Here is a 6,000-nt window from a genome sequence, read left to right on the forward strand (position 1 = left end):
CATCTATATGCCGAGGCTGGATTGCTGTGAGGGAACACCGCCCAGAAGCAACTTCAGGACCATTTCGGACCATGGTTGGAGGGGACGCCAGTCCCTTACCGCGGAGAACAGAGGGCGCAGGCCATGCCAGCGTAAGTGTTGCCCGAGACTCTTTACATTTCAACCAAGTCAGAAGCAAAAGAGGGGACCTGCTGGCTGATTTCTGCTCTCTCCCTTTTCATTCATTCATTCATTCATTCATTCATTCATTCATTCATTCAGCTACATCAGGATTTCTCACCGCTGTAACAAATCCGTGACAAAAGCAGCGTAGGTGGGGAAGGGTTTCTTTCAACTCCTAGGCTGAGGGCGTGGCAACAGGCGTGTGGGGTAACTGGTCACATGGCCTCCACCCACAGCCAGCAAGTGGAGTTGGGGTGGAGAGAGAGGCTGGGGGCGGGAGGGAAATGCCGATGCTCAGCGTGCTCTTCCAAAAATCTGCTTCTTGGCCCACATTCGAGATGAATTCCTCCCACTTCAGTTAATTCCTGATAGAAACACCCTCCGAGATTCACCCAGAGGTCTGTTTCCATGGTGATTCGATGAAGACTGACCAGCCCACCAGCCCATGACATCATGTCTCCCACATTCAGGGTGGACTTTTCCCCTTAGTCTGTGGGAATGTCTTCATAGACGCCCTCCCAGGCTCCACTAATGACGGAGCTGTTTCGTGATCCACAAGTCGACAAGGAAGATTAATAGTCACATGACTCTTCCGAGCAGTGGTTGGGACGTCCAGATGGAAGTGTCTTGGAACCTTCTGAGGGCTGTGGGGAAGACTCACGTGTATCTCTTTGCTTCCTTCCTCTTGGTAGTAGTATCTGGCAGCCCTGGGCTTTCTCTAGCGTGCATACGAATCACCCTAGTCTGCCTCCATCTTCATGCAGTGTCCCCGCTGTGTGCCTGTGACTGACATGGCCACAACGAGAAACTCAGCTTGGTCATCGGAGAGACCCTATCTGCTGATCAAGTCACAGGTTCCTGGGGTTCCTCTTCTGGCATGTCCTAAGGGAGTGTAATTCTGTTGTTAACTGGCAGCACAGTGCACGAAACGCTGTACCCGCAAGTCACACCAGGAGCTCATTGATTCAGCTGGGCTGGAGGACCAGTGAGCTGCCGGGATCACCCATCTCTGTCCCATTGCACTAGGCTAGAGACATGCTGCCACCTCTGGCCTTCACATGGGTGCTGGGAATCTGAACTCAGGTTCTCATACTTGTACTGTGGGCACTTTACGAATGGAACCATATCCTCAGCCCCCAGGTAACACATTCTTAACTTCTGTCTACACAGTAGATGAGGAACTCCAGGTGAGGCAGGCAGACTCTTTCCCGTGACAGACTCTCTGGGGATTTGACTTGCTGAGGCCACTGGGCACACAGATCCTCAATTGTAACCCATTTGGGATCCACAGAAGGACAAGAGCCCAATTGTGCTTGCTATTCGAGGAGAACCTTTCAGGGCCGAGAGAACGAGGTTGCCTAGAGCAGAATGCGCTCCTCTGCAGAACTCCTAAGGCATTGTTAGTGCACAATGGATGGTAAATAATCACCGAGTGTTTTTATTAACGACAAAGGAGCAATCAGAGCTGGAGTGAAACTTGCAGATGAGACTAAACTGGGAGTTATAACAAATACCAATTAGGAGACAGAGACAATGAAACCCCCCACCCCACCCCAGAGAGAAAGTTACAACAAAGCAAGTTTCCGGTTTTTTGCAAAATAACCACAAATGCACCTGCAGAGGATGCATACTGTGGGGAAAGCCCAGAGTGCCGAAAGGCAGACAGCGTCGTCGTCCCCCCCCCCCCACACACACACAGCCTTTTTATGACAGGCACGACTCAACAGTACACTTGATAATGTCAGACACAGGGTATCACCCGGGTTCCTCACTGAAGCATCAGTACAGCGAAGCCACCTCTTTTGGGTGCCCTTGGAAAGCTGTGCCCGACTTCAACTGCTCAGGTCCTCTTCTGTGTCTTGTGGGTGCGCCGTAGGCTTCCCGGGTTGTCTCGCAGCTCTCCACCTTTGTCCTCTAGGATCTTCTCAATGCTCTTATGCTTCTGCTGAGAGCCCTTGAAGACCTCCATGCACTTGTGTGATTGAATCATGCTCTTAGAAGACCCTTCCGAAGAGGCCCGCCTACCCACTTAGTGTTCAGTACGACCTGCAGACGGGGGTGGGGGTGGGGCAGATGAAGTGGGAAGCAGTGTCTCTGTCCCCTAGAAGGGGGAGGAGCAGGAGGGCAGGGAGGGGGCCACATATCTGGCTCCTCCTAATATGTGGTCTGGCCTCTGCTGTTGTTCCTCAAATATACAATAGCGTTCCGTCTTCTCCCCATAGGAATTCTACTTGGGGCCTGGCCAAGCCCTGCAGAGCCCCCCTCCCCAAGTTCTCTTGCCTCATGTCTATCCTCGTATGTGTAAGAAAGAAAAGATAGTGAAACGTCTAAAAATAGGATTCATGCTTTAGGTTTGGTTATGACAAGGAGGGGTGACTGGGTCCCCTGGAGTGGCCAGGCTTATGGCAGCGGGAGCTTCCATCCAAGACCCTTTATATCTTGGGTTGGCCAAGAGCCAGAACCAGCTACAACCCGCCTCCACAGTGACCCACTTTCTTCAGCCAAGTTCTGCCCCCTAAAGATTCCAGGACCTCCCCAAACAGCACCAGTACCTGGGACCAAGTGTTCAAGTGGGATCCACTGGTGGGGTTCATTTTACATTCACGCCACAGGGGATAATGAATACTAAGCCATAAGGGTAAAGGCTGAGGGCATCAGCTTTGCATGTGAGAGGAGATCTCATCTGCTCTGTGGAGACTGGAGTGAAACCTTACGATTCCTAATACTTGTGGAGAACTCAAGTTCTGTCTGCTGACCATCCACTGAGTCAACCTGAGACCTCTCTGCCAGCACGCCAGCAGTCACTTCAGATGGATGGAAGGATGAAATTTGAAGAGGGTCACAACATTTTCTCAGAAATCTGCCCACCCAGGGTGGAGGATTAAGCAGGGGTCTGTGGATGGACACGATGCCTTCAGAGAGAAGACCCAGCACAGAGTAGTTTCTGGAGGAGCCGCTAGGAAGCAGAGGTTAAGAGGTAATGGTGAGGGGAAATGAGAGGACAGAAGAGGTTGAAGCCAGAGGTTTGCCATGAGTTTGAGGCCAGCCTGGGCTATGTAGTGAGCTCTGAGCCAGGGGGAGCTCCTGAGTAAAACCTTGTCTCCAAAGAAAAAAGAAAGACATGGAAAGATGGAAGTTAGGAAGGAAGAAAAGAAACTTTGGATTGATTGTGTAACTGGAAGCGCTTAAAGCCGACTTCCTGCTTTAAATTTTTTTTAATGATTTGTTATTTTTATTTCACATGCATTGGTATTTTGTGTGCATGTGTCTGTGTGTGTGTGTGTGTGTGTGTGTCTGATCTCTTGGAAGTAGAATTACAGACAAGTGTGAGCTGTCATGTGGGTGCTGAGACCAGAATCCTGGTCCTCTGGAAGAGCAGCCAGTGCTCTTAACCCCTCCAGCCCCTACTTCCTGTTTTGGAATGAGGTTTTAAAGTCACTATTTAGTGTTCTAAACGTCCCATGGAAGAAGTACTGCTATGGCTGTGTTTAAGGTCTTCAGTTGCTGTCAAGAAAAAAATTGAAGTACTGTTCTCCATGACATGAGTTTTTGAAGAATTATCTGTCTATCATCTGGAAGTTTCAGCCAATTAGAATAATATTCCACCTGTGTCCATTTCCTTCAGGAAGTTGGTTCCCTTGGGAGCAGAAGGGTCCTGAGTCCACCCCTTTGGTTTCTGTAGCATCTCGGCAAATGAGGCACAAATGGCTTCTGAAGAGGTCAATGGAACCTGTGGGATCAACTGGGGCACAGATCTGCTTTGGTGGTGACATCAGTAATTAGTAATTGTACTCTAGTTACCTTGACCACTCCCCCCACCCCCAACCCCCGTCACAGGTGGAAAGACCTTGCCACCTTTTCAGACTCCAGCTTCAATCTTAAGTCCAAATTAACAACTGACATCCAAGCAGACTGGAGCACAGTACGTTCCCCATTCTCCTTGAGCTTGTGCACGTCAATATTATTTTGCCTGGTTTATGCCTCTAAGTTGGTTTATGGTTGCCAGTGTCAGCGGGAAACCCTGACGGGAGCTCAGCTTCCCACCAGGCTTCAGTCGAATGTGTATGAATAGCCCATAGTAACTGCTTCTATTGTTCCTGGAAGACTTCTATTATGTAGAGAGCAATTAATCATTCTGAGGCAGCTTGAGGGAGCCAAGCACACGGTGAGGTTGATGATGGCTTTTTCTTCCAAGATGAACAAAATAAAAACCCCAGCCAAGGCTTTCCTGAAGACGAGCTTATCTCCCGCATCGATCGGCAACATTTCCATGCCAAGGTGGAATTCCATTACCAAACAGCCGGCTTACCAGCGCAGCTGAAGGTTGGCACCCCTGCTGCCAGGATCTGTGGATTCTTGGCACAGCTAGGTGCATCTGCTCTGTGGAGCTCATGATTCAGACCCAGGGCTGAGGCCTGCAGCTTCCTCTCACACTTCCTTTGCTAACAGTATCATTGCCCCCTGGATGATGCAAGGATGAGGAACGTTGCTAGGCTTTGGGTGGTTGGTAGAAGGAGTGCTGGCACTCAGTGCAGTGTCTGCTGCATGTGTTTGATCTTCCCCCTGAAGTGGAGTGCTGGGAAAAACTACCTGCATCTTAAAGACGCATGGATTTCATGCATACGAGTATTTTCCTGCATGTACCGGTGTGCACTATGTGCTTGCCTGCTGCTCCCTGGAGGCGAGAAGATCTCCTGGAACTGGAGTTACAGATGGTTGTGAGCTACCGTGTAGGTGCTGGAAACTGTCTTCTGCGAGAGCAACAAGTGCTCTTCACCACCGAGCCGTCTCTCCAATCCTATCAGATGGTTCATAGATTTTAATAGAATGTGTATAATAACCATCATTTCCCATCTTACTCTGATGTATAAAAAAAAAAAGAGAGAGAGAGAGAAATGTGCCAGATCACCACTAATAAGGAAGGCATCACTCAGATTCAGTGGCTTCTGTAGGTGAGCGTCATTCATCACCCACAGTTCAGTGCATGAATTCTCACCCTCTGGGTCATGGCCATTGAAAAACACATGTGTTTCCCCTCTAATGGTCTTAGGACCCCCCCAACCATAAATTTATTATTCTTGCTACTTCATAACTGTAATTTTGCTCCCGAGTGGTGCCTCAGTTCCTAAGACTGTTGGAAATACATGTTTTCCAGTGGTCGTAACCCACAGATTGAGAACTGCTGGTCTAGTGGTGCCTGTAAGAGAAGGCAAGGTGCCAGGCAGTGGTGGCGCACGCCTTTGATCCCAGCACTCAGGAGGCAGAGGCAGGAGGATTTCTATGAGTTCGAGGCCAGCCTGGGCTACAGAGTGAGTTCCAGGAAAGGCTCAAAGCTACACAGAGAAATCCTGTCTCTGTCTCGGAAAAAACCAGGCGGGGGAGGGAGAAGAGAGAGAGAGAGAAAGAGAGAGAGAGAGAGAGAGAGAGAGAGAGAGAGAGAGAGAGAGACGAGAGAGAGAGAGAGAGAGAGAGAGAGAGAGAGAGAGAGAGAGAGAGAGAGAGAGAAGAGGAGCCTTTGGACTAGAGCATTCCACATATAGAGAAGAAAAAAAGGTTTATTTGGGGAAATCCAAAGCTGCCATGGCTATCAGTCAGGGAACAGAGAGAATAGCAAAAGGCAGGGACAGCCTTGCCAGCTTTAAGGAAACAGGTTGTGGGGGCAAAGGGTGCAAACCAGAGCAGCATGGGGACTTAGATTTATGTTAACAGGGAACTAGATACCCCATTGCCACAGGTAGTTGTAGTTGGCTCTCAGGGCAGGTCAGGGAAATGACTCTTCTGACAAACAGAAGCCCATGTCACAAGTATCTGAGGAATGCTGATTTTAGGCTTTTGTTT

The sequence above is a fragment of the Peromyscus leucopus genome, chromosome 22, assembly GCF_004664715.2.
Source record: "Peromyscus leucopus breed LL Stock chromosome 22, UCI_PerLeu_2.1, whole genome shotgun sequence".
Taxonomy (NCBI): Eukaryota; Metazoa; Chordata; class Mammalia; order Rodentia; family Cricetidae; genus Peromyscus; species Peromyscus leucopus.